The 25,879-nt window shown below is 37.4% G+C and overlaps 1 protein-coding gene and 1 pseudogene across 2 annotated transcripts in view; one reads left to right on the forward strand and one right to left on the reverse strand.

The window, feature by feature from the left end:
- The window catches only part of MAGI3 (membrane associated guanylate kinase, WW and PDZ domain containing 3), a 260,239-nt gene that overhangs the window by 37,085 nt on the left and 197,275 nt on the right, over positions 1-25,879 (forward strand). The gene's annotated exons all lie outside the window — the stretch shown is intronic.
- On the reverse strand, positions 9,213-9,292 carry LOC134385269 (U2 spliceosomal RNA; annotated as a pseudogene).

A 25,879-nucleotide genomic window follows, 5' to 3' on the forward strand; every position in this document is an offset into this window, starting at 1 on the left:
TAAAAAAATATTTTATTTTATTTTATTTTACTCCTCAATATACATTGTAGTTGATTTTCATGCCCCTTTACCCGTTCCTCTCCCCTCCTCCCGTCCCCCCCACATCATATCTGTTTACTTGACTTAAACAGTTCAAGGGATTTTTGTTGTTATTCTGTAATGACGGCTTAATTCTCAGAGCCTTTGCGGTGTTATTTTGATACGTGAAGTTTATCTGATATCATTGGGGCTGCCACTGTTACCTGTTGATGCTGCTAGAGGAGGTGGGAGGGCTTTATCCAGGATGGGCCATTTTATGTCTCTGGGTAAAGAGGTTAGTCTCAGGCCTTTGAGACCAAAGATACTCCCGAGGCTGGACACTTTCAGAGGAATTCCCCTTGCTGGTGACATCTGCCCTCCCCTCACACCCCTTGTCTTCCTCAGTGGGGCAGGCAAGTCTCAGATCTTGTGAAGAAGATTGCTTCCCCCAAATGCTTCTTGTTAGCAGGAATCATACCCCTTTGCTTTTGGTGTTGGGTTCACCTGGTGGTGTTGGAGGGGTTTCCGTTCAATCCTGGGAAGGAATGAGCCTACCTGGACTGCCTTCTGTGCTAAATTGGAGGCCAGGACATGCCAGGACTGGTTCTCCTTCTTCTGTGGAGTGCAGGACATGAAAGATGCCCTGCTTCTGGGTTGATCCTCTAGTCCTGGGATCCCAAACTGGTTCACCTTCCTCTTCCTGCCCTTCAGAGTTTTTTGTTATCTCTTGCATGATTTCACAGGTTTATATTTGTACCTAGAGGAGAGGAGCCAGGGAGAAACCAGTCTGGACTGAAAGTCACAATAATGCTTTAAAATATTTATCAATTTTAATTGGAGGATAACATTTCCCGAGGATACTTTTTGTTTGAGGATATCATACTTCTTACGTACTGACTCTCACGGTGACCGTGTGTATGTAAGGTTGAATTTGTGAACATTATCTTAAAAACAAGGAATATATATATAAATATTTCTCAAAAGAATCAAAATTGGCTAACTAAACAGTTCAAGGAATTTTTGTGGTTATTCTGTAATGACGGCTTAATTTTCAGAGCCATTGTGGTGTTATTTTGATATGCAAAGTTTATCTGTTATCATTGGGGCTGCCACTGTTACCTGTTGATGCTGCCAGAGGAGGTGGGAGGGCTTTATCCAGGATTTTGTTTCTTGAATGTTTAAACTTTAGTTACTTGAAATTTTGCTTAAGTGGAACATATTAACAGGAAAACAGTGGTCCAATGTTGATGCATTAGTGTATATGTGCTGGATGTGTTCTTTCTGCATGTACATCTTTCATAGTTCCCCTCTCTTTCTTGAGCTTTCCCTGCTCTAATGCCTTTTCCCCCCACTCTGGCTTCCCTTTTCACTCTCTTAATGTCTTTTGATGAATGGAAGTTCTTAATTTTAGTGTAGTCCAACTTATCAATTTTTAAAAATGATTAATACTTTTTGTATCCTATTTAGAAATATTGGCCTAGCTCAAGGTAGTGAAGATACTCTGTTTTCTTCTAACAGCTTTGTTTTGACTTTCACATTTAGAGATACAATCTATCTGGAATTGATTTTTATTTATTATGTGATGGCTCAAGATTCATTTTTTTCTCCATGTTGATATTTAGCTCACTCAGTGCCATTTATTGAAAAGACCATCCTTCCCCCGCCACACTTGCAATATAACCTTTCTTATAAATCAGGTGTATATGTGTGGGACTCTTTCTGGACTCATTATACCTGGGCTGTCCAATAGAAATATAACACAAGTCACAACTGTGAACCATATGTATAATTTTAAATTTTCTAGTAGCTACATTTAAAAAAGTAAACTGAAACTGATGAGATTTATTTTAATAATATATTTTATTTAACCCAACATGTAAAAAATATTATCTTGCCATGTAATCAATATGAAATTATTTATGAGATATTTTACATTTTTTTATACTGTGTCTTTGAAATCAGACATATATTTAATATTAATGGCACATCTCAGTTCAGACTCAAAATTTTCATCACAAATGCTTGATTTCTATTTAGATCTCATAATTCACATACCTAAGTTGGTCCAAATCATACTTTAAAGTTTTCTAATTACTGAATCAATTATCATTTCTTGAATTTAAGTTAATTAAAATTTAAATTAAAAATTCAGTTTCTGAATTGCACTAGCTGCATTTCATGTGTTCAGTAGTCTCATGTGTCTGGTGGCTGCTATATTGGGCAGTGAAGTTCTATTGTTCTGTTGTCTATCTTTGCTCTAGTAGCATACTTTCTTATTTATTGTTGTTTTATCATAAATTTCAATATGTCTAGTAGTATAAGTTCTCCAACTTATTCTTGGCTATTGCTGTGTCTATTATTAATCCTTTAAATTTGCATATAAAATGTAGAATCACTTTGTCAATATCCACTAGCATTTTTTCCTCACAGTTTACTACTGTTCACAATGTTAGATGCACATGTGACAACTAGGAAAAACAAAGCAATATTGAGCTATGGATATTGGCTAGTAAGTTGGCTTGGTTTTTTCCCCTAACTAAACAACTGGTTCTGAAGCACAAGCCTCACTGTTCTTGCCATTTATTTATGTGCACCTCTGCAAAATTATAAAATATAACATGAAGTGGCATAGGTTTTTCTGGATCATTCTGAATATCAATTATTCAAGCCACAGGACAGAACTTTAAAAATATAATACAGTAATAATAAGAAAAAAAAGCAAATAAATACATTGTCTTACTTCTTATTTCATCAGAAAGTGGATCCTAAGAGTGTGTTAGGACTGGAGAAGAGGTTGGAGTACCTGCTGGTTTTGGAAATTACATACTGCTTTGTACCATTTCTAGTAGTTGGCACAGGGCCTGGTACATACTAGGTATTCCAATATTTGAGTAAATAAATGGAGACATTATATTTAGCAGAACTCATTGATCAGAAATGGAGCCATTGTACTTGTAGTTCATAAACGAGGCCTTATATTATTGTAAACTAAGAGTTTTTGGTTGAAATTGCTGAGTAATATTATTTAAAATAATATGTGATATTTTGGCTTTGTGACATTTCTTTAGAATATGGAAAGAAGTGCTTGGGGACAAATTAAATAGGATTGCAGTATAATTTGGTTTAACTCGTGATGCAAGATGTATGACTAGAAAGTGAGTTGCTGTGATTAAAATAGAACACTGTTAAAGTAAAACATCTCATGTTTTTTAAATAGTTCCCAAATTATATTCACACTAGACCAGTTACCTGGTTAATTATTTTAACACAAACATTGCCATATTTAAATGTCTTTGATTTCATCACCACCCAAGTTAACTCACTTATTAAATTCTTGTTCTAAAGGAATTTTCCTGTTAGAACAGACTATCCTAAAGTAACTTCTACAACAGTTTGTTTAAGCTGGAAAATGTTTAAAAATTCAATATGGCTAATGGCATCAGGTTGAGCAGTGAAGAAAGCATTCATTGAATACTGTACTACACTTTATTGTAAGTGGGATGGAGTTAACAGTGGAAAAAACAGGCAAATACTGAAATATTTTTTGTGTAGTGATGATATTATCAAACTACATATATTTTAAGGAAAAATATTAACTTCTAAAAGGGGCACAATATAATGATAAAATGTTGATTTTACTAAGAAGCTGTAATAATTCTAAGTTTGTGTGAACCTAATAGCCTGTATTATTCTGTTTCTGTTGCTTATAATAGAGCACCTGAAACTGGGTAGTTTATTGAAGAAATGAAATGTATTTCTTACAGTTTGGCAGCTGGGAAGTCCAAGGTCAGGGGCACAAATCTGGTGAGGGCCTTGTTCTTTGTGGAAACTCTCCATGGTAATGCAGGGTACCACATGGCAAATGGGCTGAACAAGAGAGAGATAAACTCCTTACTTGCTCTCCTTTTAAAGCCCATTTCTGCCCATTAAACCATCAAGGGATTAATTCATTCACAATGGTACAGTTCTCACAATCTAATCTCCTCACAAAAGTCCCACCTTTCAATTACCGTAATAAGGTTTCCGACCCTCTTAACACTGTTACAATGAAGATCAAGTTTCCAACATGTGGACATTTGGGGGACAAACTTGACTGGTAGCGTAGCCTAACTTCAAACTGTAAAGAAAAAGCTGAACTACAAAAATTTTTTGACACATTTGTCATCATAGTAGGAAATTTTAACATACCTACTTTAGTAATTCTTAGATTTAGCAGACAAAAATAAGTAAACATACAGAAGATGGAACATTAACAAATTTTATTTTGGTGAATGTGTATAGAACCCCCATTTCCAACAGTTGGAAATATGTCTTTTTTCCCCTGAGAACATGTTGAACATTTGTGAAAATTGACCACGCTTTAGGCCAGGGTCTGCAATCTATAATGGACCAGATAGCAAATATTTTTGGCTTTTTGGTCATATGGTCTTTGTTGCAACTATTCAGCTTTGCTGTTATACTGTGAAAGCAGCCATAGATAATATGCAAACACATTGGTGTGGCTATACTCCAATAAAATTTTATTTGCAAATACATGTTAATATTTGAAAATACATGTGAGGATTTGGCCTGTAGGTCTTAGTTTGCCACTCTTGCTTAAGACCATAAAAGTGTATAAATTTCCATATTATACAGACTGCATTATCTGACTGAAGTGCAATGAAATTAGAAGTCAGTACCCTTCTCTCCACACCATCATACATACGGATAGGGATAAAAGTTTTCTTAACTCTTTGATCAAAGAAAAAATTATAATGGAAATTTTAAAAGTACTTAAGGCTGAATTATAATGAAACTACTATACGTCAAAACTTATAGAGTGCAGTTAAAGCAGAGCTCAAAGAAATATTTATAGCCTTAAAGGAATATATTAGAAAGGAAGAAAGGCTGAAAACTAATGTGCTATAAGCATGTGATATAAGAAGTTAAAAAAAAAAAATTAGAATAAATTCAAGCAAAGTAGAAAGAAGGAAATAATAAAGACAAGAGCAGAAGTTAATGAGGTAAACCCTGCAAATGCAAAGTAAGGTGTCTTTTTTTTTTTAAATATTAAATTGATAAACCCCTTACAAGATAGATTAAGGGGGAAAAAGTGAAAGCACTAATAAAACAATATTAGAAAAGAAAAATGGTATATACTAATGATGCCACAGATACTAAAGAGGTAAGAGAATTTTATGAACATCTTTATGGTCCAGAATTTGAAAATTTAGATGAAATGAATGAGTTCTTAGAAAAATATAACTTATCAAATTTACCAAAGAAGTTAAAAAAGTGAAAACTTGCGTAAAGAAATCAAATTAGCAATCCGAGATCTTCCTAGAAGAAAACAGCAGGCTCAGATAGTGTAAAGTGTAAAGGAGTGATAATTTGAGTGGTATACAAACTTAGAGAGCTGGAACAAAACAAAAATTAAAACCCATTCTGTGAGATTAGTATATCCTTAGTACTCAATCCAAATGAGGACAGTATAAGAAAGGATAATTACTGGTTTATTTCACTTACGACTATAAATTCAGAATTCCCAAACAAAATATTAGCAAACTAACCAATGGGGTATTAAAAAGATAAATCCAAGTTGGTTATGATGTACTTTAATAACTAAGCAGGAATGCAAGGATGGTATAACATCTCAGATTCAGAACAAGCATTTAGTAAAATTTACCGATGTCCACTCATGGTAAAAGTTCTAAGCAAACTTGGAATAGAAGGAAACTTTCTTAACTTGTTGAACTCCACCAAACAAGCCTCACACTCAGTGATGAAATTGTAGAAGCATTCTTTTTTTTTGAAAAAAATCAGAGCCATAACAGTGATGTTCTCCATCACTCCTTCTATTTTATATTGGAAATTATGATTATTTATAAATTATAAATATATAAATTAGTTGTATGTTATTGAAAATATATTTTCAGTTGGAAATTCTAGCCAGTATAATGACACAAGGCAAAGAAATGAAAAGTATAAGAACTGGAAAAAAGGAAACAAAGTGGTCATTATTTATAGATATAGCATGTCTATGTAGAAAACTCCAAGGAGTCTATGGAAAAATTATTATTTTAGTATAGTTACTGGATGTGAGGTAATGACTAAAAATGAATAGCATCTTAAGTAAACCAGAAACCAAAAAATGTATTTAAAAAAGATAACTTTTACAATTCCACAAAAAAGATATCCAGGTGTATGTGTAAACAGACATATATAAACCTTTACAGAAAAGATAAAACTTTATTGAATAAAAATAAAAAGTCTTAAATAAACGAAAAGGCCATGTTTACAAATAGGGTAACTGAATATCATAATTAGGTCAGTTCTTCACAAATTGATATGTAAATTCATGCAATTTCCTGCAGAATTACCTCAGTTTTTAAAAATGAAATTTGAAAACATTAAAATTTGCAAAGGACAAGCTATCCTGGAAAATTGAAGAACAAGTTGGGGGGACAGATGCTTGTTCTGTACTATGTAGTGTAATAATTACTGATATCATCTCAATAATTTATAATTTGACAGTAAGTATGGTAGCAGCACAGAGATAAACAGACCAATCAAGTAGAATAGAGGCACAGAAGCAGACCTTTATGGAAACTTAATATGTGAGAGTGACACTGCACATTTGTAGGAAAAGAATAATAAACTATTCATTATATATTGCTGGGACAGTGGTTATATGGAAAAAAATGAAGTGAATCTCTACCTCACACCCTATACAAAAATCAATTTTAGGCAAATTAAAGGCTTAATAAAAACAGTTAACACTTATTAGTGCTTATTATATACTTAACTTTGTTGTAGCACTTTATTTACATTTACTTCTTTAATCATGTCATTATATTCATTTTTTTTAATGGGAAACTGAGGCAAGCAAAGAGATATCAAGTACTTTGCCCAGAGTCACAGGAGCAAGGCCATATTTGAACCCAGGTTGTTTGCCTCCAGTGTCTATGCTCTTAACCACTGTGATATCCTGCCCCTTCACTTAAACACGCAGGGCAAAACTCTAAATGTTTTCATTATAGGGGCATGTCTTTATGACTTTGGGGTAGGAAAGGATTTTTTGTTTTTAAGGGAAGGATTTTATGTTTATCATAAAGGAAAAAAATATAAATTTGGCTAACTTAAAATTAAGAATTTCTTTTTATGAGGAGGTACCATGAGGAAAAAGCAAGTCAGAAATTGGGAGAAGATACTTGTATTTGTACTACTTATAACAAGACAGGATCGTAACCATAAATATAAAGAATTCCTACCATAACAATAAAGTATACATTTCTGTTGTTCCACATTCTCTTCCGTGATTAGTATTTTAGACTTTTAAAATTCTTCTGATCCTGGTGTTCATAAAAATGGCATATTTATGGTTTTAATTTTCATTCCTTGAAATTTAATGAGATAAGCATTGTTTCCTATAATGATGGCTATTTGTGATTTTTTTCTTCAGTGAATAGCCTATAGGAGATAGGACATGGGTCTGACAAGTTGGCACTATGGAGAGCTTGTGAGTAGGTGATGTGATTCTACCTTCAGGTCATCATGGGTCTATAAATTTTACCAGAGAAGCAACCATGATCAGATCTCCTGCTCTGGCTGATTTTTTATTTCTCAGAGATTTTTTATTTATTTATCTTCATTTAGAGCTATTCTCCTGAATCATTAAATAGAGCACTGTGAATTTGCTGGTACAGTTCATAACATTTGAAAGGATTAACATTTGGTTTATTCTCTCTAAATCCACAGCTATTAGGAAATAACCTAAAACTTCAGGATTTACTTTGCAGAAATGATTTCTTTCTAATGTATGGTCTTTCAAAGGAATTCAGAATCCTGTTACATAAGAGGCTATACAGCCTTAATCCCATGCATTGATATTTAGTGACCAGTTATACTTCAAAAAATTTTTTCAAATTTTCTTAATTTAAAAAAATAATACAAGGGGGAGGAGGAGGGAGGGTAAGGGAGGAATTGATAAAGTACCACAACAAATGATTGCATTGTATAATGTTCAATATACTAATTGTTCTGATTTGAGCATCACATATTGCACACAGGTATTGATATTCAACTCTGTACCACATAGATATGTGCAATCAACTCTGTTACAATAAAAAAATAAAAAGTAATACATACTACGTAAGAAGATTTGAAAAATACAAACATGTAGATGATAATAAACCATTTAGAGAACTATGACTTAACACCTGTGCTATATTCTTTTGCCATCTTTTTTAAAAAAAATCTTTGTATACATGGTTGAGAATCACAATCCCACTTTTCAAAAAGAACTTTAATTTCTTATTATGACCAAAAAACCTCAACAAGTAATTATAATTATATAGAAATTTAATCATGTAGAAGTAGAGTCAAAATTTGTGGTCCCATTTTGTTAACTATGTGTCTTTGTATTCTATCTATAGTTTTCCTGGGCACTATTTTTTTTTTTTAAAGTTGTATCCACTTTAAATTCTTTTGAGAAATGAAAGGGGAGCATGTGCCAGTTATCAATTATTGCCTTCCTCCTTCAAATGCACCCTTCATTGCACTGGTTTGTGATTCTAGAGCTGTAATCTGAATCATTTTTTCTTTGCCAGCTGGTACAATGTTATGTTTTATCAATACAGGGTGTTGGAGGGACACTGCAGGAAGAAGGGGCTTTTATTCCTGGTTCTGGCATGCTTTCCTCCTTTCTGCTCTTTGGCACTCAGCCTGCAGGGCAGGGAGGAAGGGGAAGTGAAGCTTACTATCTAGTGAGTTTTAGCAGCATGTAGCAAGTTCCTGGCACTCTCACAGGCAGTTCCTAGTAAGTTTTGTTGGTAACCCTGTGGATGGTTTCTTGTTCGCCAGTCAAAACCTGTGGCACTTCTGCCATCCAGAGGGTTGATGGTATACCCTCTCCAAAGAGGTTTGAATTTCTGGTGGGGGTTGGGGGAGGAGTATCCTGTGTATAATAAAATATTTAGCATTATACCCAGCCTCTCTCCACTAGATACTGGTAGCATATCCTACCTCCCAAGTCATGACAATCAAAAATGTCTACAGGCATTGCCAGATGTCCCTTGAGGAGACAAAATCACACCTGGTTGAGAACCACAGGTATAGTAGAACATTCATCCTTGTGTTAGTCCATTTTGTGTTGCTTATAACAAAATACGTGGAACTGGGTGATTTATAAAGAAAATGAAAAAAAACCCCACGGAATTGGGTGATTTATAAAGAAAATGAAATTTATTGCCTACAGTTTCTACACTTGATCTTAGCCAAAAGGCTGAGAAGCGATTGCCTACAGTTTCTAAGGCTGGGAAGTCCAAAGTCCATCTGGTGGTGGTGACAGTGACCCAGGGATCTCACATTGCAAGATGGTGGAAGCAGAGAGAGCAGAGAGTGAGAAAGAGACTCTCCTCTTCTTTTAAAGCCCTCAGAACCACGCCCTTGACCACCCATTTTTAATCCATTCCCTATGGCGTGGTCCCACAATCTAATCACCTATTTAAGACTCCACCTTTCAATTACCATAATAGGGTTTTCCACCCTCTTAACGGTCACAGTGGGGGTTAAAATTCTAATACGTAAACTTGGGGGACACAGTTCAAGCTTCAGTGAGTTTTGGATCCTCCATCGCAGTTTCAAAAGATGTATACAAAAGCCTTGGGAAATCCTAATCACCACTTTGGATTGGTGATATTTCTTCTTTTCGTTTTCTTTCTTTATACTTATTGCTCCCTTTTACTCTGCTTTGCTGGTTCCTGTCTCCCTGGCTTCTTAATGTCTACACCTCTCTCCTGAACTCCATACTCATCTATCCAGGTGATTATTAGACATCTTCATTCAAATCTCTAAAAGACGTCTCAACCTTAATGTGTTCATAAATGAACTCCTGTCTCTGCCTTTCCCCACCTTCTCTATTTGCAGCTGTCTACAGTTCATTTGATGGCAATTCTTGTTGTCTAGGTGAAAAACATTACAGAAATCTCTGACTTATTTTCTATCTCAAGGCCCTCGTGCAATCCATCAGGAAGTCTTGTTGGCTCTACCTTTACAATTTATTCTCTGACCTCTCAACACTGCTGTCACCATCATCTCCTCAGTTTATTACAGCACTTCCTAACTGGACTCCCAATTTCTGTCCTTATGTCTTTGATCTTCTCATAATAGCACCCTGAGTAACCCTTTTAAAATGTTAAATCATGTCATTTCTCTCTTCAGAGCTCTGCAATGACTTCTGCATTTCACTCAGAATAAAAGCCTGAGTACCTAGTACATAATATGTGCTCAAAAAATGTTTGTTGAAGTAATGAAGTGCTAAATCAGATTTATTCAAATGCATTCCCCCCCCTCTTTATCATGCTGATACGTTATGCTATTGACTACTCTTTCTTTCTTGAACTCTCTTCTCCTTTAGCTACAGTTACTTCCTCTTGTCTTTCTAGTTGGTCTTCTGTCTCCTTTATGGTTCCACTTTCTCTGCATACAGTGATATAAATCTGTGTCAAAATCCTTGGCTCTCTTTCTCCTTTCTGTATGCTTTATTCATTCTTGATAAATTTAATCATTCTAGTGGCTAAACTGGCATCTCTGTGTTGATTCTTCTTCATTGCATAGTATATATTTATCCAAGAAATCTTCTTTTAGATTTCCATTCACACTGAATATGAACACCATGATAGCAGAAATTGGGTCTCTCTGGTCAACTTCTGTATATTTCTGGGGCTGAATATGGTTCCTGGTACATTATGGTTAGTCAGCACACATCTGTTAACAGAATGAATCTTAATCTGTTTTTCTTACTGCTTTTTTGGACATCGTCAGCTGGACGCCCTTATATCAATACATAATAATTAGTATGCTCCAAAGTGAATTCATTATTTCTCCCCAATAAACGTATTCCTCTTCTTTCTACCTTTCCTTTTCAGTAAGGGTAACCCTTTCCACCCTGGTTGTTAAAGCTAAAAATCTAGGTATTTTCCTGGATTTCTCCCACTTATTCTTTCATCACAGCTAAATAGTGACTAAATCCGGCTGATTCTTTTGTTTTTTTCAACAGCTTCATTGAGGTATAATTTGCCTTCCATAAATTCACCTGTTTTAAGTGTACAATTCAATGAATTTCAGTAATAGAGTTGTACAACCATCACCACAGTCTAATTTTATAACCTTTTCATCATCCTGTAAAGGAACCTCATACCATTTACTCACTCCCCCCTTCAGTCCTAGGCAACCACTAATGTACTTTTTGTCTCTGTATAGTTGCCTTTTTCCCCCAACGTTTCATATAAATGGAGTCGTGCAATATGTGGTCTGTCTGGCTTCTTTCACTGAACATATTTTTGAAGTTCATCCATGTTGTGGCATGCACAATTACAGTTGATCCTTGAACAAACGGGTTTGAATTATATGTGGGATGTTTTTAAAAAATCTGCAGATGGTGCACTCACCAGAGCAGCAAGGTCTACATCCACTGTTGTCAGTCTAGTGTTGGGCCAAGGCTGCTGCTGCATGGCTGTGATCCCGGCCAGAGGCCCCATTAGTGGCCACACCCTCCAAGAGCCTCATAGTCCATGGGAATTGCCCCTATCCGCAGTATCAGCCTGCACCTGCTCAGTGACCCCTGTTTGATGAGCCACTGGACTGCACACTGATGCTTCAGTTCCCAGGTCCCCAAAGTTTTATGGGTGAGGTCTAGTGGATTTCCATGTGAATGTTTTGTACATAAATACTATTGTGTTTATTGCTCTTAAAAAACAAACAAAAAAACACAAAAATATGGAAAGGTGTTCCATGCTCTTGGACTGGAAGAAGTAACATTGTGAAAATATCCATACTACCCAAAGCAACCTACCGATTCAATGCAATCCCCATCAAAATACCAATGACATTTTTCATAGAAATAGCAATCCTGACATTCATATGGAACAAAAAAAGACCCTGAATAGCCAAAGCAATCTTGAGCAAATAAAATAAAATAAAATAAAATAAAGCTGGAAGGGATAGCACTGCCTGACTTCAAATTATATTACAAAGTGATCATAACCAAAACAGCATGGTCCTGGCATAAAAACAGACACTTGGATCAATGGAACAGAACAGAAAACCCAGGACAACCCACATACGTACAGTCAACTGATCTTTGACAGAGACAACAAGAACATACATTGGGGAAAAGACTGCCTCTTCAATAAATGGTGCTAGGAAAATTGGACATCCATATGCAGAAGAATGAAACTGGACCTGTACCTCTCACCATATATGAAAATCAACTCAAAATGGATTAAAGACTTAAATATAAGACTTGAAACCATAAAATTACTTAAGGAAAACATAGGAGAAATACTTTAGGAAGTAGGACTGGGCAAAGACTTTATGAATAAGACCCCAAAAGCACAAGCAACCAACGAAAAAATAAACAAATGGGATTATATCAAACTAAAACACTTCTGCACATCAAAGGAAACAACAGAGCAGAAAGACAACCCATGGAATGGGAGAAAATATTTGCAAATTATACATCAAACAAGGGATTAATATCCAGCATATACAAAGAACTCAAATGTCTATACAGTAAAAAACCAAATCTAATCAAAAAATGGGCAAAGGAGATGAATAGACGTTTTTCAAAGGAAGACATACAAATGCTCAGCAGGTACATGAAAAAATGCTCAGCATCACTAGTCATCAGAGAAATGCAAACCAAAACCACATTGAGATATCATCTCACCCCAGTTATACTGACCATTATTAAAAAGACTGAGAATAACAAGTGCTGACAAGGATGTGAGGAAAGGGGAACTCTTTCTTCTACACTGTTGGTGGGACTGTAATTTAGCACAGCCATTATGGAAAACAGTATGGAAGTTCCTCAAACAACTACTGTTAGAACTACCATATGATCCAGCAATCCCACTACTGGGTATATATCCAAGGAATGGAAATAATAATGTCAAAGGGATACCTGCACTTCCATGTTCATTGCAGCTCTATTTACAATAGCTGAATTATGGAACCAACCTAAGTGTCCATTGATGGATGACTGGAAAAGAAAATGTGGTATATATACATAGTGGAATACTACTCAGCCCTAAAAAAGAATGAAATTCTGCCATTTGCAGCAACATAGATGAGTCTGGAGAAAATTATGTTAAGTGAAATTAGCCAGACAAGGAAAGAGAAATACCGCATGTTCTCACTCATAACTGGGTGCTAAGAAAGAAGGAAGGCAGGAAGGAAAGGGAGAAAGGAAGGAAGGAAGGAAGGAAGAAAACACCACAACAATATGTTGAACTTACAAAAGGAGAGAACAAACCTAAGGATGCTAGAGATCAGTGGGGAGGGAGATAGGGGGTTTGGGGAGTGATAGGGTCGGGTAAAGGGCATGAAGAAAAACCACAATTTGTAATAATGAATATGCTAATAATAAATAATAAAAATTAAAAAAAATGAAAAGAAAACTTATTTGAGGATTTGTGCAGGAGTCGGTGCTCCAGCCCCCATGTCATTCGAGGGTAAACTGTACTTTTTTCCTCTGTATTACTGAGTAGTATTTCTTTTCTTTTTCTTGCTTTTTTTTTTTGACAGCTGGCCAGTATGGGTGTCGGGTCCGCCGCTGGCCGACCCAAATAGCCCTAGCCTCGTTCCTTTCAGTGGGCGAGCGAATGGCCTGGGATTCCTCTTTCCCTCCTGTCCCCTTTGGAAGGAGACGGGGGAAGAGAGCCGTGAAGAGAGGTGAGCACACCGCCGGCCCCAAAAACAGCCCAGTTAAAGGACACTCAGATGCGGTGGGGGTTCTGTCGAGCAGTTCCGTTTATTATCACACAAGCACTTGCTTTTAAAGGCAAATGGGGAAGGGAGGTTTTTTACATAATCTTATCAGCTTAAAGGTCAAGAGCATGCATCCTGTCTCAGTGCCTAGCTATTGCAACCACGAGCGCGGAAGCACATATTTGGCCAATAAGGGCTAAGGCAAGGTTCCCGCAGACACCCCCACCCTACTTCCTCCTGGCGCCTTCTTAGGCTGCCACATTAATATGCCCTTGTGGGCCCATAATGGTGCCGCTTGTGATGTCACTTAAGGTGGCGTTAGTTTTTAAAGCCCGACAATGGGGATCCAAACCTTTGACCTCGGTGTTACCAGTATTATCTCCACCAAGGGAGCTGACCAGCTATTATTTCATTGCATGGATATATCACATTTTTCTAATCTTTTCACCAGACGATGGATTTTAGGGATATTTCCAGTTTGGGTCTGGGTTTCCAGTGTAATGCTGCTATGAACATTTGTGTGCAGGACTTTTTGTGGACATGTTTTCATTTCTTTTGGATTGATACCTAAGCTTAGAGTTGGTGGGCCATATGGTAAATCTGTGTTTAACTTTTAAAGAAAGTGCCAAACTATTTTTCATAGTGGCTGTGCCATTTTACATTCACACCAACAATGTATGAAGGTTCCAATTTCTCTACAGTCTCACTGACAACTGATACTGTCTTTTTTATTATAGCTATTCTGGTAGTTGAGAAATGGTATTTAATTTGGTTTTGATTTGTATTTTCATAATGCCTAAGGATGTTATGCATCTTTTCACATGTGTATTAGCCGTTCGTATTTCTTCATTTGCCCATTTTTAAATTGAGTTATTTGTCTTTTTTTTATTGAGCTGTAAGAGTCTTCTGTGTATTCTAGATAAAGTCTCTTATCAGATATATGGTTTAAAAATATTTTCTGTCAGTCTTTCAGTTGTTTTTTTCACTTTAAAAAAAAATCGAGATATAACTCACATATCATAAAATTCACTGCTTTAAGATTGCTCAATTCAGTGGTTTTTAGTATGTTCACAACTTTGTGCAGCCATCACCATTATCCAATTCTGGAACATTTTCATTACCCCCCAAAGAAACTCCATGTCCATTAGTAGTCTCTCCACATTCCTCACTCCCACCAGTTCTTGGCAACCACTCGTAAAATAACTTTCTATCTCTATGGATTTGCCTACTCTGCCATGTACTTTCTTGAATGGTGTCTTTTGAAGTATAAAAGTTTTAAATTTTTATTAAGTTCAATTTATCAATTTTTTCTTTACCTTGTGCTTTGGGTGTCATATCTAAGAAATCATTGTCTAACTCAAGATCATAAAGATTTACTCCTAAGAGTTTCTTCTAAGAGTTTTCTTTTAACAGTTTTATAATTTAGCTATTACATTTAGGTCTGTGGTTTATTGTGAGTTAATTTTTATGTATGGTGTGAGGTAGGGATCCAAATCCATCTTTTTGCATGTGGATATACAACCATCCCAGTACTATGTATATTTGCAGCTGGCCAGTATGGGGATCTGAACTCTTGACCTTGGTGTTAACAACACCATGCTGCAACCAAGTGAGCTATCTGGCCAGCCCCTCAGCACCATTTATTTGTAAAGAATATTTCTTAGAATTTAAAGTGTGTCACTTGCAGACAACATATACTTGGATCTTGAATTCTGACCATCTCTGCCTAAAATCTTTTTATTCTACCTCAGATACCTTTGACTTTGTTCCTTATTTTCTGTTCATACTCTCACTGCCTTTGTCCTTGCCTGGATGGTCTGTGGCCTCCCTGGTGTTTTCCTGGCCTCTTGGTGTGGATTTCTTTCCACTGTTTTCTAATCTATTCTCTAATTACCACTTTGCTTAATTAATTTAATTGCCTGGCACTTGTGGAGCTTTGAGTTTGTAAATCCTGGTATAAAATGCCATGTCTGGCTCCTGTCATTCTTCCTATTCATTATTTTATTCACTAAATATTTAGTGAGTGCCTACTAAGTGTCAGGTATTGTTCTAAGCACTGAAGATAGAGTAGTGTATCAATAAGCTTTGATGATTGACTCACCACCCTAAAATGTAGTGGTGAACAACAATAACCATTTCTTTAGCTCACAATTCTGTAGGTTGACAAGTGGTACTGGGTTCAGTGTGAAGTTCTTTTGGTCTTGATTGGGCTCACTTATGCATTACTGGTCAAGAAGACAGTTCTGCTTTGCGGGGCTAGTTGGCTGTCATCTAAGGCAGGGGTAGACAGTCTGTGACCTGTGTTGTATAGCCTCCAAGATAAGAATGTTATTTACATTTTGAAGAGTTATAATAAAAAACCAAAGACAGATATGCAACAGAAATCATACATATAGTCCTCAAAGCCTAAAGTTTTTACTGTCTGGCCCTTTACAGAAAAGGTTTGCTGATCCCTTGTTTAAGTCAATGGGAGTTGACTGTGCTGTGTGTTTCTCATTATCCAATAGGCTAGACAGGGCTTTCCACATGGCAGCAATAGGGTTCTGAGAGAGAGGAAACATGCAAGACCTTTGAGGCTTAGATTTGGAATTGGCACAACATGGCTTCTGTTGCATTCTTTTGGCAAAAGCAAATCACAAGGCCAGTTGAAATTCAGGGATGGGATAACAGACTTTGTTTTAGTGGAAGGAGCTGTAAAATCACATTTCAAGAGGTATGGATACGGGAAGGAGACCAATAGTGTGATCATTTTTGCAGTCTACCATAAGTAATGGGAAAACAAACCAAAAAAAAAAAAAAGAAAGAAAGAAAAATACCTGCCATTCTGGAATGTACATTGTAGTGATAGCAGTAAATTCTCATGTGTCATTATACACCAAATATGCCCCTTAATTCAGCCATACTGCCCCAGTTGCATTTCTCCTCTGATTTTCACTTCCGTATACTTTCAATTGTGCTTTGTAAACGTTTATTGAATGAAAGAATAGTATGATTTGCTTGGTTAACTCTATTCTCATTTAAGTATCTGCTCTCCTCTTAGAAGCATTTTCTGACAATCTCCTCTGTACTCTGTGGCTCCTATACTTTATAACATACTCTGCTATATAGCACTGGTTAATGCTGAATTGTGATTAGTAAGTTTCAATCTTCTCAGTAAGGTGTTTGAAGATAAGAGTCAGTGTCTTATTTATTTCCATTTAATTTTTTAGTATATGCCTACTGTATGTCGGGCACTGTGCTGAGTGCTAGAAATGAAACAGATAACAAAGACTCTTGCATTCATGGAACTACATAAATAGTATTTCTAATAATACTGCTTTTTGGAAAGGTTAGTATATTAGGTTTTGGCTCTTTCATTACGTCCCCAAGCCATTTTTCATCCATGAGTCTGTTTTTGTTTTTTTTTTTTTAATTTTCTTTTGTCGATATGCATTGTAGCTGATTATTGCTCCCCATCACCAAAACCTCCCTCCCTCCTCCCCCCCCAACAATGTCCTTTCTGTTTGCTTGTCGTATCAACTTCAAGTAATTGTGGTTGTTATATCTTCTTCCCCCCCCCCCCCCGGTTTTTGTGTGTGTGTGTGTCTGTGTGAATTTATATATTAATTTTTAGCTCCCACCAATAAGTGAGAACATGTGGTATTTCTCTTTCTGTGCCTGACTTGTTTCACTTAATATAATTCTCTCAAGGTCCATCCATGTTGTTGCAAATGGCAGTATTTCATTCGTTTTTAGAGCTGAGTAGTATTCCATTGTGTAGATGTACCACATTTTCCGTATCCACTCATCTGATGATGGACATTTGGGCTGGTTCCAACTCTTGGCTATTGTAAAGAGTGCTGCGATGAACATTGGGGAACAGGTATACCTTCGACTTGATGATTTCCATTCCCCTGGGTATATTCCCAACAGTGGGATAGCTGGGTCGTATGGTAGATCTATCTGCAATTGTTTGAGGAACCTCCATACCATTTTCCATAGAGGCTGCACCATTTTGCAGTCCCACCAACAATGTATAAGAGTTCCTTTTTCTTTGCAACCTCGCCAGCATTTATCGTTCAGAGTCTTTTGGATTTGAGCCATCCTAACTGGGGTTAGATGGTAGCTCAGTGTGGTTTTGATTTGCATTTCCCGGATGCTGAGTGATGTTGAGCATTTTTTCATATGTCTGTTGGCCATTTGTATATCTTCCTTAGAGAAATGCCTACTTAGCTCTTTTGCCCATTTTTTAATTGGGTTGCTTGTTTTCTTCTTGTAAAGTTGTTTGAGTTCCTTATATATTCTGGATATTAATCCTTTGTCAGATGTATATTTTGCAAATATTTTCTCCCACTCTGTTGGTTGTCTTTTAACTCTGTTAATTGTTTCTTTTGCTGTGCAGAAGCTTTTTAGTTTGATATAATCCCATTTGTTTATTTTTCCTTTGGTTGCCCGTGCTTTTGGGGTCGTATTCATGCAGTCTGTGCCCAGTCCTATTTCCTGAAGTGTTTCTCCTATGTTTTCTTTAAGAAGTTTTATTGTTTCAGGGTGTATATTTAAATCCTTAATCCATTTTGAGTTGATTTTAGTGTACGGTGAGAGGTATGGATCTAGTTTCATTCTCCTGCATATGGATATCCAGTTCTCCCAGCACCATTTGCTGAAGAGGCAGTCCCTTCCCCAGTGAATAGGCTTGGTGCCTTTGTCAAAGATCAGATGGCAGTAAATGTGTGGGTTGATTTCTGGATTCTCTATTCTATTCCATTGGTCAGTGTGTCTGTTTTTATGCCAGTACCATACTGTTTTGGTTATTATCGCTTTGTAGTATAGCTTAAAGTCAGGTAGTGTTATGCCTCCAGCTTTATTTTTTTTTGCTCAGCATTGCTTTGGCTATGCGTGGTCTTTTATTGTTCCATATAAATGTCTGGATAGTTCTTTCCATTTCTGAGAAAAATGTCTTTGGAATTTTGATGGGGATTGCATTGAATTTGTATATCACTTTGGGTAGTATGGACATTTTCACTATGTTGATTCTTCCAATCCAAGAGCATGGAATATCTTTCCATCTTCTTGTATCCTCTCTAATTTCTCTCAGCAGTGGTTTGTAGTTCTCATTATAGAGATTTTTCACCTCCTTGGTTAACTCAATTCCTAAGTATTTTATTTTTTTGGTGGCTATTGTAAATGGGCAGGCTTTCTTGATTTCTCGTTCTGCCTGTTCACTATTGGAGGGAAGAAATGCCACTGATTTTTGTGTGTTGATTTTGTATCCTGCTACTGTGCTGAAATCATTTATCAATTCCAACAGTTTTTTTGTAGAGGTTTTAGGCTGTTCGATATATAGGATCATGTCATCTGCAAACAGGGACAGTTTGACTTCATCTTTTCCAATCTGGATGCCCTTTATTTCCTTCTCTTCTCTGATTGCTCTGGCTAGTACTTCCAACACTATGTTGAATAGGAGTGGTGAGAGTGGGCATCCTTGTCTAGTTCCTGTTCTTAAAGGAAAAGCTTTCAGCTTTTGCCCATTCAGGATGATATTGGCTGTGGGTTTGGCATATATGGCTTTAATTATGTTGAGATACTTTCCCTCTATACCTAACTTATAGAGGGTCTTTGTCATGAATGAGTGCTGAACTTTATCAAATGCTTTTTCAGCATCTATAGAGATGATCATATGGTCCTTGTGTTTGAGTTTATTAATATGGTGTATCACATTTATTGATTTGCGTATGTTGAACCAACCTTGCATCCCTGGGATGAATCCCACTTGATCGTGGTGAATAATTTTACGTATGTGTTGCTGTATTCTGTTTGCTAGTATTTTAGTGAGGATTTTTGCCTCTATATTCATCAAGGATATGGGCCTGTAGTTTTCTTTTTTGGTTATATCTTTACCTGGTTTTGGTATCAGGATGATGTTTGCTTCATAGAATGAGTTTGGGAGATTTGCGTCTGTTTCAATCTTTTGGAATAGTTTGTAAAGAATCGGTGTCAATTCCTGTTTGAATGTTTGGTAAAATTCTGCTGTGAATCCATCTGGTCCTGGGCTTTTCTTTGTTGGGAGCCTTCTGATAACAGCTTCAATCTCCTTTATTGTTATTGGTCTGTTCAAATTTTCTACGTCTTCATGGTTCAGTTTTGGGAGCTTGTGTGTATGCAGAAATTTATCCATTTCCTCCAGATTTTCAAATTTGTTGGCGTATAGTTGTTTATAGTAGTCTCGAATGATTCCTTGTATTTCAGATGAATCAGTTGTAATATCGCCTTTTTCATTTCTAATTTTTGTTATTTGAGTCTTCTCTCTTCTTTTTTTTTGTTAGCCATGCTAATGGTTTGTCAATTTTATTTATCTTTTCAAAAAACCAACTTTTTGATTCGTTGATCTTTTGAATTGTTTTTTGGTTTTCAATTTCATTCAGTTCTGCTCTGATCTTAATGATTTCTCTCCGTCTGCTAACTTTAGGTTTGGATTGTTCTTGTTTTTCTAGTTCTTTAAGGTGAAGTGTTAGGTTGTTCACTTGCCATCTTTCCATTCTTCTGAAGTGAGCGTTTAATGCAATAAATTTCCCCCTCAATACTGCTTTTGCAGTATCCCACAGGTTTTGGTATGATGTATCATTGTTTTCATTAGTTTCAATATATTTTTTGATTTCCTGCTTGATTTCTTCTTGGACCCATATGTCATTAAGTAGAATGCTGTTTAATTTCCATGTGTTTGTATAGTTTCCAGAGTTTCATTTGTTATTAATTTCTAGTTTTAATCCATTGTGGTCTGAGAAGATACATGGGATAATTCCAATTCTTTTGAATTTATTGAGACTTGATTTGTGACCTAATATGTGATCTATCCTGGAGAATGATCCATGTGCTGATGAGAAGAATGAATATTCTGAGGTTGTTGGGTGGAATGTTCTGTAGATATCTGCCAATTCCAATTGGTCTAGAGTCTTGTTTAGATCTTGTGTTTCTCTACTGATTCTTTGCCTAGATGATCTGTCTAATATTGACAGTGGGGTGTTCAGGTCCCCTGCTATTATGGTATTAGTGTCTATTTCCTTCTTTAGGTCTAATAGCGTTTGTTTTATAAATCTGGCTGCTCCAACATTGGGTGCATACATATTTATGATTGTTATGTCTTCTTGATGGATCAGTCCTTTTATCATTAAGTAGTGTCCCTCATTGTCTCTTTTTATGGTTTTTAGTTTAAAGTCTATTTTGTCAGATATAAGAATAGCTACTCCAGCTCGTTTTTCTTTTCTGTTTGCATGGTAAATCTTTTTCCATCCTTTCACTCTTAGTCTGTGAGAATCTTTATGGGTGAGGTGGGTCTCTTGTAGGCAGCATATAGTTGGGTCCTCCTTTTCGATCCAGTCAGCCAGTCTGTGTCTTTTGATTGGGGAACTTAAGCCTTTTACATTAAGAGTTGTTATTGAAAGGTGTTGATTTATTCCTAGCATTTTATTGGTTGGTTGGTTGTCTTAGGTGTCTTTTGTTCCTTGCTTTCCGATTTACTGTTTGGTTTCTCTGTTTGTTGGTTCCTTAGCTTGTAGATAGCGTTTTTGTTTGCATGTTTTCTCTTCATGAATGCCATTTTTATTATACTAGTGGGTTTTGATTTTTCTTGGGTTTTTATGGCAGTGGTAGTTATTTTTCAGGAACCAAACCCAGTACTCCCTTGAGGATTTCTTGTAAGGTTGGTCGTGTGGTAGTGAACTCCCGCAGTTTTTGTTTGTCCGAGAAATATTCTATTTGCCCTTCATTTCGGAAGGATAGCCTTGCAGGGTAGAGTATTCTTGGCTGGTAATCTTTTCTTTTAGTATTTTGAATATATCATCCTATTCCTTTCTAGCTTATAGGGTTTGTGATGAAAAGTCTGATGTTAGCCTGATTGGGGCTCCCTTATAGGTGATTTGATGCTTCTCTCTTGCAGCTTTTAAGTTTCTCTCTTTGTCTCTGAGTTTTGCCAATTTGACTATGACATGTCTTGGAGAAGGCCTTTTTGGGTTGAATACGTTTGGAGATCGTTGAGCTTCCTGGATCTGAAGATCTGTGATTTTTCCTATACCTGGGAAGTTTTCTGCCACTATTTTGTTGAATATGTTTTCAATGGAATCTCCATTTTCCTCCCCTTCTGGAATACCCATGACTCGGATATTTGATCGCTTATGGTTGTCTGACATCTCTCTCAGATTTTCTTCTATGTCCTTGATTCTTTTTTCTTTCTTTTTGTCTGCTTGTGTTATTTCAAACAGCCCATCTTCAAGTTCAGAGGTTCTCTCTTCAACTTCGACAAGCCTGCTGGTTAAACTCTCCGTTGTGTTTTTTATTTCGCTGAATAACTTCTTCAGTTCAGCAAGTTCTGCTACATTTTTTTTCAGGACATCTATTTCCTTGTACATTTCCTCTTTCAGGTCCTGTATACTTTTCCTCATTTCATCATGATGTCTAGCTGAGTTTTCTTGTATCTCATTTAGTTTCCTTAGAATTATCACTTGAAATTCCTTGTCAGTCATTTCAAGGGCTTCTTGTTCTATAGGATCTAGAGTTTGAGATTTATTAATTTTTGGTGGTGTACTTTCTTGATTTTTTGTATTTCTGGTATCTTTTTTTTGATGTTTATTCATTGTGGCCGGGGGTTTCACAGTCCACCTGTTTGAGACTAATGACTAACTAGGATGTTGCTGTGGTTGCCAATTTCTTATGGCTACCTCCGTGACTGCTCAATTGGCCTCTAGTGCCTTGTGTGTATGGTTGGCTTGGGTCTTGGGCCTCTTTGGGGAGCCACCTTTCTGGTCAGCTTGGACTCTGCTGGGCTGGTGGATCACGTACCACAGGGTGTGTTATCTCTGTTGAGCTTTCACTTCCTGTGCAGGACTTCTCCCTGTTCCGTGTGCTCTGGCCCAGGCTGTTTGATCGTGCAGTGGCGACCCCACCGGGTGTGTGTTTTCTGTCGAGTCTCTGCCTCCCTGGCCGCACGTCTCCCCACTCTGTGCGCCCTGTGCTGGGCTGGGGCATGTCTTCTGCAACCCTCGTGTATCAGCTGGGCCTTCAAGACCCTGCTCGGCACTGCCTCGCCCAGGAAGTCTACCAGGTTTCTGGTAGGCACAGATGACCGGTCGCTCTGGGTGCCTTTGTAGCACTGTGTAGATCTTTCTCGGGACTTGTTCACCTTTGTATCCCCCCGGCATGGATCGAGTCTAGCGCCCGCCTGCAGCCAGCTCTCCAGCAGGTTCAAGAGGACTTGGGAACTCTCCTACCACACTATTCCCAATCAGAAATTGGTTAGGCGTTTTTCCGAACTGGTGGCCACAGAGATGGTATCTGCCTCCCAGTAACAGGAAGTTTACCGGGGGCTGGAGTCCAGGGTGTGGTGGAGTGACAGTTGGCCCCGCCCGTACTTCCTTGCCCTCCCAACACTGGCCAGGGACGCCCCACACCACCATCCCCGCCAGAGAACCGTGGAGGGAGTGGGAGGGGAGGCCAGCCCGCAGGCCCCGGGAAGCCCCGGACCGGGCAAGCAAGTGGGAAGGCTCAGTGAAGGGCCCAGCCGAGCCGGGTCGGAGCTGCCAGCACCTGGGAAAATGGAGGCAGCCCCAGGGCGGTGAGTGACCCGGTGATGCAGGAGGAAGCCGGGTGGGCATTAGCCCCCCGAACAGGCCTGGGCCAGGGGTCACTCACAGGGCTGTGCCAGGTCGGGAGCTCACTCTCTGCCTCTGGTTTGTCGCCTTTCCCGTTCTCGGCCGCTGCCACCTCGGGCTGTTCAGTCGGTCCCACGGCGCGGCTTGGGCGCTCCCAGGAATCTTCTTTAATGCCAGACTGAAACCTCGAATCCTGAATAGGGCAGCTGGCCGCCTTCAGCGCGGCCCTGGCCTCCGGGATCCTGTCTGCATCCACAGCAGCCCTGGCGCCGTGTTCCCTGTTTAGTGACTTGCTTTTGCAGCTAAGAAACAGTTCTTTTCCTGCTCCACACTTCAAAGCTGTTGCCTGTAAATGAGGCAGCCTCTCCTGCGGGGGGCAAAGTGGCGGTCAGCCGCCACGACTGGCCACCGGCTGCGGTCCTCCCTTAAGAGATGGCGAGAGGGAGGTCCACAAGTTTCCTGGCTGCCTGAGGCCCTGTGGCCCCCTTTTCCACCTCAGCTACTCTGCGCCAACCGCCGCAGCCACCGCCATCTTGAAACCGCTCCATGAGTCTTTTTATGTTCTATTCTTGCAAAATTTTATCTCTAATGCATCATTTTTGATTTTTGTAGTTACATCATTAGTTGCTCTACAGTACGTGTGTTTTGCAAACTAAGCATACTAAGTCTTTATGTTGAAATTCGTATATTATTTTGTTTAGTAGTTTTCTCTTGATTATTCTCTTTTTTTCCACTTGGTATTCTCTGTCTCTATGGACAGTATGTATGACATATTTTAGAATTCAGAGGTGAAGTTCTAAATTCTTTTTCCTAAAAGGGAATTAGACTTTGGTGTTTAATACAGTACCAAATACACAGTGGGCACTTTCTAAGCATTTGTTCATAGTAATAGCCCCTTTCGTTTTCTGTTTCATTGAATTTCACCAAAGATAATTATTCTTGACTGACTTTTAAATGGCTAAATGAATTCTTGACCCTCAGCATAAGTATAACTTTTTTTCATTGTGAATCACAATGATACTGGCTTTGTCTCTTCCTTGTCCATTTTACTCTTCAAAAATATTAATGTGTAGATTTGGAAGTGTCTGTTTCATGATTGCTAACCTACTTGACATATTTTGAAAATATGCATATGAATTTTATAAATTGATGTTTGCAAAAATGAAGTTAAGGTCAATTAGGAAAAATGATTTATTACCTTAAAGTAATTAATACTGTGATTCTTCTTAACATGTTATTAGATAGTCACATTTATTTATTTATTCATTCATTCTTTTTCTTTTCTTTCTTTTTTTTTTTTTTTGTCTTTTTTGTGTCCGGCACTCAGCCAGTTAGTGCACTGGCCAGTCCTATATAGGATCCGAACCCACGGCGGGAGCGTCGCTGCGCTCCCAGCGCCGCACTCTCCCGAGCGCGCCACGGGCTTGGCCCTATTCATTCATTCTTGGTTCAGCAATTCATCCATTTAGTAAACATTTTTTGAGTGCTTAGTATATGTGCAAGGTTCTAGTGTTACAAAGTAATTAAACATAATTAACATGTGGAGGGATGTCTTTATATAATATTTCAATCCCTACTTAAGATTTGAGATATTACAGAAGGCTAGACTATGAACATTTATCAGGTAGAAAAGGGAGAGCAAAGAAGAACTGCAAGGATTTTAACCTCTTCTAGCATCTCACTTGACCATTCTGTAAAATGTAGCAAATGATATTCTGATATTTCGGATTGAAAATATGAGGTTGTAGATCTTTCATAAATGAAGGATTTCTGGAGATGCTAATAGCTTCTGGTTATTACTCTAAATCTTTAAGTGTCTCATATTTCTTGCAGTGAGTTTGTGAGGATTGAAATTGAATTTAGTGGTTGGAAATAAGGATTGTTGAAAAACATGTATACAAACATGTGCATCTTATGAAAGTTATGTCAGATGAATTATTTTAATATATGAGCAGTTCAAAATGATGAATAATTGTCAGAATTCTCATTGAATAAGGTAAATTATTTTGATTGCAGATTTAGGGAAATTACAGTTTGATCACAGAAAAGGTCTGAATAAAGTAACAGAAAAAGGCTGAATAACTATTATTCTCTCATTAACCTCTTTATGGTTCCAGTGTGTGTAAGAAATATATTCTTATATAGGTGAAATCATGTAATTGTCTTCTACGTATATATTTTTTATGTTTAGAGACCAAATTAAGACATGAAAACATTAGTGAGATAAAGACATATTTCTGTAATGGCCAGTGGGTTTGTAAGAATGATGGAGAGACTTTTAGCTCATATATTTACAAGCCCAAGTGATTTTTGTTCTGTGTTTTTATTTAAAACTAAGACTAATAAATTAGTCTTAAAAATAAATTACAGAGTAATAAATTAATCTGTAGATCAGCAAAGAGTTTTAAAGTATTCAAAAACCAAAAGCTAGGCCATTTGGGGAGTTTAATTTTTTCATATACTTAGAATGAAAAGGATATTATTTAACCATT

Source organism: Cynocephalus volans, chromosome 8, assembly GCF_027409185.1.
Source record: "Cynocephalus volans isolate mCynVol1 chromosome 8, mCynVol1.pri, whole genome shotgun sequence".
Classification (NCBI taxonomy): Eukaryota; Metazoa; Chordata; class Mammalia; order Dermoptera; family Cynocephalidae; genus Cynocephalus; species Cynocephalus volans.